This window comes from Rhipicephalus microplus, unplaced genomic scaffold (assembly GCF_043290135.1).
Source record: "Rhipicephalus microplus isolate Deutch F79 unplaced genomic scaffold, USDA_Rmic scaffold_387, whole genome shotgun sequence".
Lineage (NCBI taxonomy): Eukaryota > Metazoa > Arthropoda > Arachnida > Ixodida > Ixodidae > Rhipicephalus > Rhipicephalus microplus.
This window is the reverse complement of record NW_027464951.1, coordinates 87,501-100,000: the sequence shown is the minus strand read 5'-3', so window position 1 is coordinate 100,000 and position 12,500 is coordinate 87,501. Positions and strand designations below refer to the sequence as shown.

Below are 12,500 nucleotides of genomic sequence, written 5' to 3'. Positions count from 1 at the left end.
CAGCGGGTTGTCTCGCCTGATCTGAGGTCGACAGCGGATACATTCGCTTCCATCAACTTCCTGCACGACCGCGTGCGCTCGCCCTACCAAGTGCGCCCGCAACCCTGTACAGGGCCACTTCTTCACAAGGCTGGCAATCGGCTTCCCCGCTGCACGCGTGCGGCGCACAACCGGTGTGACGTGGAAGTGACGGGACACGTTCGTAAACCCATCGCGAACCGAGTACGACGCCCTACCAAGTGCGCCCGCAACCCTGTACAGGGTCACATCTTCACAAGGCTGGCAAGCGGCATTCCGCTGCGCGCGTGCGTCGTCCGAGCAGTTGCGTGATAAACGACCGTGTCGAAAGCCCAAACACCGCCGAGGCCAGTCGCCGCCGCCGCAAGGGCAGCCACGCAGCCTGGCGAGAGGCATCGTCTCGTGTAGCGTCGCCCCCGCCCCAACTGGAGTGGCCCAGTTTTTTGAACGGGACGGGAACTGCGAAGCACTTAGACCGACGGCGGACTACGACGAGAACGCCTTAAGCTTCGCCAACGTTTCGCCAACTCGTGCGGGAGACTTTTTCCGCTTCGCGGCAAGTCGTCGCGCCGTGCTCTCCGCATCAACCGCGTACGCAGCGAACCGCAAACGTCGGGCGCAGCCTCCTCACCTCCCTGCGCTTTGCGCGCGAACGTTCCCTGTTCGCGCGGCAAAGCCTGGAGGAGGCACGGCCCCGCAGCGTGTTCGAGCGCCCGGTCTACGGGACACCCTGCTTACTTCGAGGGCAACAAGCGCAACGCAAGGCTGCGATCTCGCGCACTTTGCGCACGGCTGGAGAAGCTTTGCTGGCCGGCTTTCGCTCCTCGTGTTTACCGTGCGTTAAAGTTGCGCGTCCGTGGCTCTCGCAGCTCTTGCGCGCCCGGTCGCAGAGAGGAGTACGCAACCTCGACCGCACTTTCCCTGCAGGCTTCCTTCCGACTCGAAGTCCTGCGGCGGTCTCAACGAGGTGCCACATCCTCAATGCAGTCGGTCGCCCCCGTTTCGGTTGGGCTCTGGCACGACGGTCGCCACCGTCTCGCCCTTGAGTGGCCGCTGTTGGCGCTCGCTGTGAGGTGTTCAGCGTGCTGTCCGTGTTGCCGACGCGGTCAAAACGAGTCGACGGCTCACGTTCCCTTGTGCGCCGAAGGCTCTCTTGATATGTGATCCGACCCTCAGACAGACGAAGCCAAGGGAAGACCCAAGGCCGCAATGTGCGTTCAAAGAATCAGTGCTCAGTGTGTCCTGCAATTCACACCAAGTCTCGCAGCTGGCTGCGTTCTTCATCGACCCGAGAACCGAGTGATCCACCGCTTAGAGTCGTGAAAAAGTGTTTGTTCAATTCCGTACAGTCAAAACCAAACGTTTCTGGCACTCGGCCAAACAGTGGCCAAGAAGGGCGCTTTTCAGCGCACGCTTGGACTCCAAAACTCTGCCGCGCCTTTTTCGGCTGCCGCAAATCGAGCAAACGGTGTGTTTCGGACGGCGTTTCGCTTCCGCTACTTGCGAGTGCTTTCGTGGTCCACCCCTCTATAAATACTCGGGAGGCGTCGAAGCCGGTTCTCCAAGCCGGACCCGTAGGTATCGTTGTGTGCTCGCTCTCATTGGCCCGCCTAACCAGAAAATGCCTGCGGTACACCCATTTGGATAAGAGTGCACGCAGATGCGGGCCTCGACGGCTACACATTTCCTCGGGCGGCCGCCTCCCGGCCTCCGTGGAGCGCGGGATGCACGGTCCCATCGACAAGCCTCTCCCGTTTTTACCGTGGCGTCGCGGTTCACCACGGCGGGCGGGTCGGTCTCCTCCGCATAAAAAGGGGGACCCCCGCTTTTTGTTCCACGAAATCGCACAAGCTTTTTTCGCATCCACGGTTTGCCACCGCACACCAAAATGCCGATCCGGCTGCCTACTTTAGCCAACAGGTGGAGCCAGGCGCGCCGTACTTGCGCGGCACTTCCCACGTCCACCGAAGTCGGTGCCAAGGACCACTTTCGGCGCCGGAGCCGCGTACGAGCCTACTCGAGGCGGAAGAACGAAGCCAGCAAGGGCCTGGCCGCAAGTGCGTTCAATTGTCGGGACGTCCAAGTCCCTCGTTCTTCCGTGCTTCCTCTTTCGGCAAGTCGTTGCGGCACCTTCCCAAAGCGCGCAGACCCGCTAATCGCGACGAGCGCGACGTGGCCGTGCCGCCTTTCCCTCGGCAGCAAGCAAAACGCCTGGCAACGTCGACGCTCCCCTAACCGCGATCTCGCACCGTGTTTCGTGTGGCGAATTCAAAAGCCGGCCGGCGCTGCTGCAACCATTACGGTCGGTACGCATACGCCGCGGAGGGCGGGACGGTCATCGGAGCGTGCGGTTCCTCCATCGAGTACTGCGCACCTCGGCCGTCGCATCGCCGTGCCATGACCGGCCGCGCGTCAACGCGAACCGGTGCCAGCGAGATCCCTCGCCTGCAAGAACCGACCGGCAGCCTCCGTCACCCGAGGACGCGGAGGCGCTTGCCGCGGACGGCGGGACGGTATGCACTGGTGCACAGCGGACCCGTCACATCGCCAGTTCCTTGACCGACCGCCGACGCTTGTGCCGTTCCTCTCGTACTTGGCAGTCGCCGCGCGATTGTCGGGTCTCGTTCTTGCACGCTCGAACGGTCGGGAGGGCACTCGGCTGGCGTTTCGGGAACGCGCAGCCTCGCCTTCTACCGACGTAACCACGACTCGCCGTTCGCGCTCCGCCGCTCCTGTTTACAGTACTAGGCGGTCCCGCAGCGGTCGGGTCGCGCATTTCGAGCGCTTCGAGCCACGGTGCAGTGGCGGGTCGAAAGCCGACCTATGAGTGCGTTGCGCCGTTTGTACCCGCGTCCGCCACCTGGCCGACCGTCCAAGGTCGCGGTGTTGGCGTCCGCTGGGCGCAACAATTTGTCACGGGGTGCCGCTCCACATTCAGGCAGCCCCGTGGGGAAAAGCCGACCCCGCGTCCAAACGGGGTCAGCGGCAGAAAGTGTCGGGCGCAGACGCAGCTGAGGCGCTCACCCTTCACAATCCGTTAATGATCCTTCCGCAGGTTCACCTACGGAAACCTTGTTACGACTTTTACTTCCTCTAAATGATCAAGTTTGGTCATCTTTCCAACAGACCGGCGCAACCGAAAGGCCGCGCCGGACATCGGTCCGAAGACCTCACTAAATCATTCAATCGGTAGTAGCGACGGGCGGTGTGTACAAAGGGCAGGGACGTAATCAACGCGAGCTTATGACTCGCGCTTACTGGGAATTCCTCGTTCAAGGGGAACAATTGCAAGCCCCTATCCCAATCACGAAAGAAGTTCCACGGGTTACCCAGTCTTTTCAGACAGGGATAAAGACACGCTGCTTCCTTCAGTGTAGCGCGCGTGCGGCCCCGGACATCTAAGGGCATCACAGACCTGTTATTGCTCTGTTTCGTGCGGCTAGGAGCCGCTTGTCCCTCTAAGAAGGTTGTAAGGTGCTGGGAACCCCGCACCTATTTAATAGGCTAGAGTCTCGTTCGTTATCGGAATTAACCAGACAAATCGCTCCACCAACTAAGAACGGCCATGCACCACCATCCACCGAATCAAGAAAGAGCTCTCAATCTGTCAAAATCCTCCCAGTGTCCGGGCCGGGTAAGTTTTCCCGTGTTGAGTCAAATTAAGCCGCAGGCTCCACTCCTGGTGGTGCCCTTCCGTCAATTCCTTTAAGTTTCAGCTTTGCAACCATACTTCCCCCGGAACCCAAATACTTTGGTTTCCCGGAAGCTGCCCGCCGAGTCATTTGAGTAACTCAGGCGGATCGCTGGTTGGCATCGTTTATGGTCAGAACTAGGGCGGTATCTGATCGCCTTCGAACCTCTGACTTTCGTTCTTGATCAATGAAAACATTCTTGGCAAATGCTTTCGCAGTAGTTCGTCTTGCGACGGTCCAAGAATTTCACCTCTAGCGCCGCAATACGAATGCCCCCGTCCGTCCCTCTTAATCATTACCTCGTATTCCAAAAACCAACAGAACAGAAACGAGGTCTTGTTCTATTATTCCATGCAAGTTTATTCAGGCGACTCGCCTGCGTTGAGCACTCTAATTTTTTCAAAGTAAAAGCACCGGCCATCTCGAGGCACACAATGAAGTGCACCAAGAAAGAACCGGCATGATGTTCAGTCCGAGCCGTCGCATCGGGTAGATGCACTACTCGTCTGGAACTGAGATCCAACTACGAGCTTTTTAACCGCAGCAGCTTTAGTATACGCTATTGGAGCTGGAATTACCGCGGCTGCTGGCACCAGACTTGCCCTCCAATTGATCCTCGTTAAAGGATTTAGAGTGTACTCATTTCAATTACGGGGCCTCAAAAGAGTCCCGTATTGTTATTTTTCGTCACTACCTCCCCGTGCCGGGAGTGGGTAATTTGCGCGCCTGCTGCCTTCCTTGGATGTGGTAGCCGTTTCTCAGGCTCCCTCTCCGGAATCGAACCCTGATTCTCCGTTACCCGTAACAACCATGGTAAGCAAGTAACCTACCATCGAAAGTTGATAAGGCAGACACTTGAAAGAAACGTCGCCGGCTCGTGGCCATGCGATCAGCACAAAGTTATCCAGAGTCACCACACAATACGGGCCGAAACCCGATCGATCTTGGTCTAATAAAAGCACCCGTTACCCAAAGGGCTCCAGGCTCACGCATGTATTAGCTCTAGAATTGCCACAGTTATCCAAGTAGGAAGAAACGATCTAAGGAACCATAACTGATTTAATGAGCCATTCGCGGTTTCGCCTTATTTCGGCATGTACTTAGACATGCATGGCTTAATCTTTGAGACAAGCATATGATTACTGGCAGGATCAACCAGGTAATCGTTCGACTGCGCGTCCGTCCTCGCCCTCGGCGGGCCGGACGCAGTCTGTGTGCGGCGGAGGCCACCTTCAGGCGCCCCAACACGCTTATTTTGCACTCCGAGATGACGGCGTTCGAGCTCGCTACGGCACAACCTTCCCGAAAGACGAGTGGGAGCCGTGCGGCAAGAAGCACGTTCATGCTCGCTCTTTTTCGTTGCATCGACTCGGTCGCGCCGTGCGGGTTGCCCAAGCCCGCTGCACTGTCGGTGGACCGGCCGGAACTAGCAACGGAGCCGAGACTGCAAAGCCGCCAGACGACGGGTCACGCCCGCGTCTTCGGCGCTTTCGCATCTGAATCGCCCGAGGACGACACGGAACACACCTCGATATCGTGGTAAAACGGCACCGTCCGACAACCAGCCCCTAACGCATCAAGCGGATGAGGCTGCAGACGACTGCCGTGGATTCCCCTGGAGCAGACCCGAGGACACGCTTGACGAGGCCGAAGCCCGCCGCATATCAGACACCCGGTCGCTTTCGCGTACGCCGCTCACGAGAACCCCCACATAATAGCAGCGATAAGTACCCAGACCTCCTTGGGCCCTAATACGAGCGTACTCGAGAAAATTTCACCGCGGGTGTGCCCCGAAACGTGTGGCATGTTGAGCGTGCCACAAGTCTACGTCGCTCTCAAACCCGCCGAGGTCGTAGAATTTGCGACCCTACTCACGAAATTCCCACCGAGGATACGGCCGCAAACGTACCGCACCTTGGGTAGGCCACGAGTTTGTGCAACACTACGCTGACGGCACAGCACCGAGGTCGTGCGCGCACGCACGGGAAAATTCCGCCGCGGTTTCTGCCGAAAACGTGAGGCACCACGACTCTCCGCAAGTTCGCGTCGACTGCGAAAGACCGAAGTCGTGAACGACGTGTCCGCTACTCGCCGCCGACACGCTGGACACCAAACGTACAACGACTCGACGGCGTCGTAGAGGCCCACGACGCGGTTTTCCTTAACGACGTCTCGGCGTGGCACCGACAGGTTAGAACGGCCGACCAACGTTCCCTGTCCGCCGTTCGGCTCAGTCGAAGGGCTCGGCGACTTCGGCAACGCTGCGAAGCCGCACGGTGACGCACGCCATGTCCCCATTTTTTTTTTTCTTTCTGCGTCTGCCGGGGTGCCCCTATAATAGCAGCGATAAGCACCCAGACCGCCGTGGGTCGCTCGCCCCGGCTGACGTGGTTTTTCGTACTCCTGCGGCGGTCGCCGTCAAGCACGTCCAAATACGCTACTTTCGTGGGCGCATTCACGCTCTTTCGCTTCGCCGGAGTGCCAGCACTCACTCTGCCAAAAACGGCGAACATCCGAGCGGCGGTTCCCACTTTTGCGTCGGCGTCGCAAACCCCGCCCCGGCAGACGAGGTTTGCCGTACTCGTGCGACGGTGGCCGGCGGGCACGTCGAAAGACGCCGATATCGTGCGCGAATTGGCGCACCTTGGCTTCACCGGAGTGCCGCCACTGACTCCTCCAAAAACGGCGAAGATCCGAGCGGCGCTTCCCACTTTCGCATCGGCGTCCCGAACTCCGCCCCGGCTGACGCGGTTTACCGTACTCGTGCGACGGTCGCCGGCGAGCACGTGGAAAGACGCCGATATCGTGCCCGAATCGGCTCCGTTCGGCTTCGCCGGAGTGCCAGCACTGGCTCGGCGAAAGACGACGAACATCCGAGCGACGGTTCTCACTATTGCGTACGCGTCGCAAACCCCGCCCCGGCAGACGCACTTTGCCGTACTCGTGCGACGGTCGCCGGCGAGCACGTAGAAAGACGCCGATATCGTGCCGGAATCGGCCCCGTTTGGCTTCGCCGGAGTGCCAGCACTCACTCGGCCACAAACGGCGAACATCCGAGCGGCGGTTCCCACTTAGCCGTCGGCGTCCCGAACTCCGCCCCGGCAGACGCGGTTGCCGAGCTCGTGCGACTAGCGACCGCGAAGCCGTCTCGCGACGCCGCTTTCGTGCGCGGCTCCCACTGCGACCTGGGTCACCCGAGGTCGACGAGCAAAAAAGAATGTCGAAAAAAATTTTTTTTTTTTTTGCGTCTGCCGGGGTGCCCCTATAATAGCAGCGATAAGCACCCAGACCGCCATGGGTCGCTCGCCCCGGCTGACGTGGTTTTTCGTTTTCCTGCGGTGGTCGTCGTCAAGCACGTCCAAACACGCCACTTTCGTGGGCGCATTCGCGCTCTTTCGCTTCGCCGGAGTGCCAGCACTCACTCTGCCAAAAACGGCGAACATCCGAGCGGCGGTTCCCACTTTTGCGTCGGCGTCGCAAACCCCGCCCCGGCAGACGAGGTTTGCCGTACTCGTGCGACGGTGGCCGGCGGGCACGTCGAAAGACGCCGATATCGTGCGCGAATTGGCGCACCTTGGCTTCACCGGAGTGCCGCCACTGACTCCTCCAAAAACGGCGAAGATCCGAGCGGCGCTTCCCACTTTCGCATCGGCGTCCCGAACTCCGCCCCGGCTGACGCGGTTTACCGTACTCGTGCGACGGTCGCCGGCGAGCACGTGGAAAGACGCCGATATCGTGCCCGAATCGGCTCCGTTCGGCTTCGCCGGATTGCCAGCACTGGCTCGGCGAAAGACGACGAACATCCGAGCGACGGTTCTCACTATTGCGTACGCGTCGCAAACCCCGCCCCGGCAGACGCACTTTGCCGTACTCGTGCGACGGTCGCCGGCGAGCACGTAGAAAGACGCCGATATCGTGCCGGAATCGGCCCCGTTTGGCTTCGCCGGAGTGCCAGCACTCACTCGGCCACAAACGGCGAACATCCGAGCGGCGGTTCCCACTTAGCCGTCGGCGTCCCGAACTCCGCCCCGGCAGACGCGGTTGCCGAGCTCGTGCGACTAGCGACCGCGAAGCCGTCTCGCGACGCCGCTTTCGTGCGCGGCTCCCACTGCGACCTGGGTCACCCGAGGTCGACGAGCAAAAAAGAATGTCGAAAAAAATTTTTTTTTTTTTTTTGCGTCTGCCGGGGTGCCCCTATAATAGCAGCGATAAGCACCCAGACCGCCATGGGTCGCTCGCCCCGGCTGACGTGGTTTTTCGTTTTCCTGCGGTGGTCGTCGTCAAGCACGTCCAAACACGCCACTTTCGTGGGCGCATTCGCGCTCTTTCGCTTCGCCGGAGTGCCAGCACTCACTCTGCCAAAAACGGCGAACATCCTAGTGGCGGTTCCCACTTTTGCGTCGGCGTCGCCAACCCCGCCCCGGCATACGCGGTTTGCCGTACTCGTGCGGCGGTGGCCGGCGGGCACGTCGAAAGACACCGATATCGTGCGCGAGTCGATGCTTCTTGGTCTCGCAGGAGGGCCGCCACTCACTCCTGCAAAAACGGCGAAGATCCGAGCGGCGCTTCCCACTTTTTCGTCGGCGTCGCAAACCTCGCCCCGGCAGACGCGCTTTGCCGTACTCGTGCGACGGTCGCCGGCGAGCACGTCGAAATACGCCGATATCGTGCCCGAATCGGCCCCGTTTCGCTTCGCCGGAGTGCCAGCACTCGCTCGGCCAAAGACGACGAACATCCGAGCGACGGTTCCCACTATTGCGTACGCGTCGCGAACCCCGCCCCGGCAGACGCGGTTTGCCGTACTCGTGCGGCGGTGGCCGGCGGGCACGTCGAAAGACGCCGATATCGTGCACGAATTGGCGCTCCTTGGCTTCACCGGAGTGCCAGCACTCACTCGGCCAAAAACGGCGAACATCCGAGCAGCGGTACCCACTTAGCCGTCGGCATCCCGAACTCCGCGCCGGCTGACGCGGTTGCCGAGCTCGTGCGACTAGCGACCGCGAACGCGTCTCGCGACGCCGCTTTCGTGCGCGGCTCCCATTGCGACCTGGGTTACCCGAGCTCGACCAGCAAAAAAGAAGGTCGAAAATTTTTTTTTTTTTCTGCGTCTGCCGGGGTGCCCCTATAATAGCAGCGATAAGCACCCAGACCGCCGTGTGTCGCTCGCCCCGGCTGACGTGGTTTTTCGTACTCCTGCAGCGGTCGCCGTCACGCACGTCCAAATACGCCACTTTCGTGGGCGCATTCGCGCTCTTTCGCGTCGCCGGAGTGCCAGCACTCACTCTGTCAAAAACGGCCAACATCCGAGCGGCGGTTCCCACTTTTGCGTCGGCGTCGTAAACCCCGCCCCGGCAGACGCGGTTTGCCCTACTCGTGCGACGGTCGCCGGCGAGCGCGTCGAAAGACGCCGATATCGTGCGCTAATTGGCGCTCCTTGGCTTCTCCGGAGTGCCGCCACTCACTCCTCCAAAAACGGCGAAGATCCGAGCGGCGTTCTCCACTTTCGCATCGGCGTCCCGAACTCCGCCCGGGCTGACGCGGTTTACCGTACTCGTGCGACGGTCGCCGGCGGGCACGTCGAAAGACGCCGATATCGTGCCGTAATCGGCCCCGTTTGGCTTCGCCCGTGTGCCAGCACTCACTCGGCCAAAAACGGCGAACATCCGAGCAGCGTTTCCCACTTTCGCATCGGCGTCCCGAAGCCCGCCCCGGCAGACGCGGTTTGCCCTACTCGAGCGACGGTCGCCGGCGATCACGTCGAAAGGCGCCGAATTCGTGCACGAATCGATGCTTCTTGGTCTCGCAGGAGGGCCGCCACTCACTCCTGCAAAAACGGCGAAGATCCGAGTTGCGCTTCCCACTTTTTCGTCGGCGTCCCGAACTACGCCCCGGCTGACGCGGTTTACCGTACTCGTGCGACGGTCGCCGGCGGGCACTTCAAAATACGCCGATTTCGTGGGCGCATTCACGCTGTTTCGCTTCCCCGGAGTGCCAACACTCACTCTGCCGAAAGCGGCGATCATCCGAGCGGCGGTTCCCACTTTTGCGTCGGCTTCGCAAACGGCGCCCCGGCAGACGCGCTCGTGCGACGTACTCGTGCGACGGTCGCCGGCGAGCACGTCGAAAGACGCCGATATCGTGCTCGAATCGACCCCGTTTCGCTTCGCCGGAGTGCTGCCAGTCACGGCGCAGAAAACGGCGAACAAGTGTTTTTTTTTTTTTTTTCCTAGAATTTGTGTTATAGAAGGCACATTTGATATCGGACGATAATTTTCAACTTTATCACGCGCACCGATTTTCGTGTAGAGATTTGCAAGTTTATGGGAATTTCTCCACTTGGAATAATGCGATTTAGTAGTACTACGAGAACTTCATGGATGTACTCAAGGGTACGGGGCAAGTCAGTTACGTCAACACCTGCAGATTTTTTACACTTCAAACTGAAAATTGTTGGTTGTGAGTCCTCGTGTGATATTAAAGGCCGATTCGCTAACACATAGAACAAAGAAAGAAAGGAAGAAAAAACGCCCGCGCTCGCTCAAGAAACCTGGGTTCGCAACAAGTGGCAACAACAAGCAACCGAGCGAGTGCGCCAAAACCCGTGGCGGCCGAACAAACGCGAAGTCCCAACCGCGTCAGCCGGGGCGGCACGGGACAGGAAAAATCACTTCAGCCGGGGCGGCGGGGCACCGAATAAACCTCGTCACCTCGTCGCAGGATAAAAGAGGAAACAAAAAGTCTAAACAGCGTCTGCTGGAGCGAATGCGTAATAAAACAACAACAACAACAAAAAAAAAAAACACCCGCGCTCAAGAAGTCTGCAATCACCACAAAAGGCGACTGTGACCGAGCAGCGTCAGCCGGGGCCGTGCGGAAACGGAAAAACCGCGACTACCGGGGCGTCGAGGCACCGAAAAATCCACTTCAGCCGCGGCGAAAAAAAAAACAAAAAGAAAGACGGAGGGGGGGGGGAACCACGTCTGCCGGGGCGAAGGAAAAAAAAAAAACGCGTCTGCCGGGGCGAGCCCGGGTGCGGCACCACCGGGAAAACTGTGGCAAACAGACATGGCGATCGAGTGAGTGGGCCGCCAGCCAGGCTCAGCCAAAAAGTGCAAAGTCCGAACTGCGTCAGCCGGGGCGGCAAAAACCACGTCAGCCGGGGCGGCGCAAAAAACCGCGTCTGCCGGGGCGGCACGAAACCGCGTCAGCCGGGGCGGCGCGAAAACTGCGTCAGCCGGGGCGAAAGAAAAAAAAAAAAACGCGTCTGCCGGGGCGAGCCCGGGTGCGGCACCACCGGGAAAACTGTGGCAAACAGACATGGCGATCGAGTGAGTGGGCCGCCAGCCAGGCACAGCCGAAAAGTGCAAAGTCCGAACCGTGTCAGCCGGGGCGGCAAAAAACCGCGTCAGCCGGGGCGGCGCAAAAAACCGCGTCTGCCGGGGCGGCACGAAACCGCGTCAGCCGGGGCGGCGCGAAAACTGCGTCAGCCGGGGCGAGCCCGGGTGCGGCACCACCGGGAAAACTGTGGCAAACAGACATGGCGATCGAGTGAGTGGGCCGCCAGCCAGGCTCAGCCAAAAAGTGCCAAGTCCGAACTGCGTCAGCCGGGGCGGCAAAAAACCGCGTCAGCCGGGGCGGCGCAAAAAACCGCGTCTGCCGGGGCGGCGCGAAAACCGCGTCTGCCGGGGCGGCGCGAAAACTGCGTCAGCCGGGGCGAAAGAAAAAAAAAAACGCGTCTGCCGGGGCGAGCCCGGGTGCGGCACCACCGGGAAAACTGTGGCAAACAGACATGGCGATCGAGTGAGTGGGCCGCCAGCAAGGCTCAGCCAAAAAGTGCTAAGTCCGAACTGCGTCAGCTGGGGCGGCAAAAAACCGCGTCTGCCGGGGCGGCACGAAACCGCGTCAGCCGGGGCGGCGCGAAAACCGCGTCTGCCGGGGCGGCACGAAACCGCGTCAGCCGGGGCGGCGCGAAAACTGCGTCAGCCGGGGCGAGCCCGGGTGCGGCACCACCGGGAAAACTGTGGCAAACAGACATGGCGATCGAGTGAGTGGGCCGCCAGCCAGGCACAGCCGAAAAGTGCTAAGTCCGAACTGCGTCAGCCGGGGCGGCAAAAACCGCGTCAGCCGGGGCGGCGCGAAAACCGCGTCTGCCGGGGCGGCACGAAACCGCGTCAGCCGGGGCGGCGCGAAAACTGCGTCAGCCGGGGCGAGCCCGGGTGCGGCACCACCGGGAAAACTGTGGCTAACAGACATGGCGATCGAGTGAGTGGGCCACCAGCCAGGCTCAGCCAAAAAGTGCTAAGTCCGAACTGCGTCAGCCGGGGCGGCAAAAACCGCGTCAGCCGGGGCGGCGCAAAAAACCGCGTCTGCCGGGGCGGCACGAAACCGCGTCAGCCGGGGCGGCGCGAAAACTGCGTCAGCCGGGGCGAAAGAAAAAAAAAAAAACGCGTCTGCCGGGGCGAGCCCGGGTGCGGCACCACCGGGAAAACTGTGGCAAACAGACATGGCGATCGAGTGAGTGGGCCGCCAGCCAGGCACAGCCGAAAAGTGCCAAGTCCGAACTGCGTCAGCCGGGGCGGCAAAAAACCGCGTCAGCCGGGGCGGCGCAAAAAACCGCGTCTGCCGGGGCGGCACGAAACCGCGTCAGCCGGGGCGGCGCGAAAACTGCGTCAGCCGGGGCGAGCCCGGGTGCGGCACCACCGGGAAAACTGTGGCAAACAGACATGGCGATCGAGTGAGTGGGCCGCCAGCCAGGCTCAGCCAAAAAGTGCCAAGTCCGAACTGCGTCAG

The 12,500-nt window shown here is 60.7% G+C and overlaps 3 non-coding genes across 3 annotated transcripts in view; all 3 read right to left on the bottom strand.

Moving 5' to 3' along the window:
- The window catches only part of LOC142794207 (large subunit ribosomal RNA), a 3,958-nt gene extending 3,928 nt beyond the window's left edge, over window positions 1-30 (bottom strand). The window contains exon 1 of the ribosomal RNA XR_012892157.1: window positions 1-30. This exon is cut by the window's left edge and continues 3,928 nt beyond it. This is a non-coding gene — a ribosomal RNA (large subunit ribosomal RNA).
- Window positions 31-1,184: 1,154 nt separating this feature from the next.
- LOC142794213 (5.8S ribosomal RNA) lies at window positions 1,185-1,337 on the bottom strand. Its single transcript, XR_012892161.1, has one exon. It is a non-coding gene; the product is annotated as a 5.8S ribosomal RNA (ribosomal RNA).
- A 1,719-nt stretch (window positions 1,338-3,056) lies between these two features.
- Window positions 3,057-4,872, bottom strand: LOC142794204 (small subunit ribosomal RNA). The gene has a single exon (XR_012892154.1). It is a non-coding gene; the product is annotated as a small subunit ribosomal RNA (ribosomal RNA).
- Between the last annotated feature and the right edge of the window lie 7,628 nt (window positions 4,873-12,500).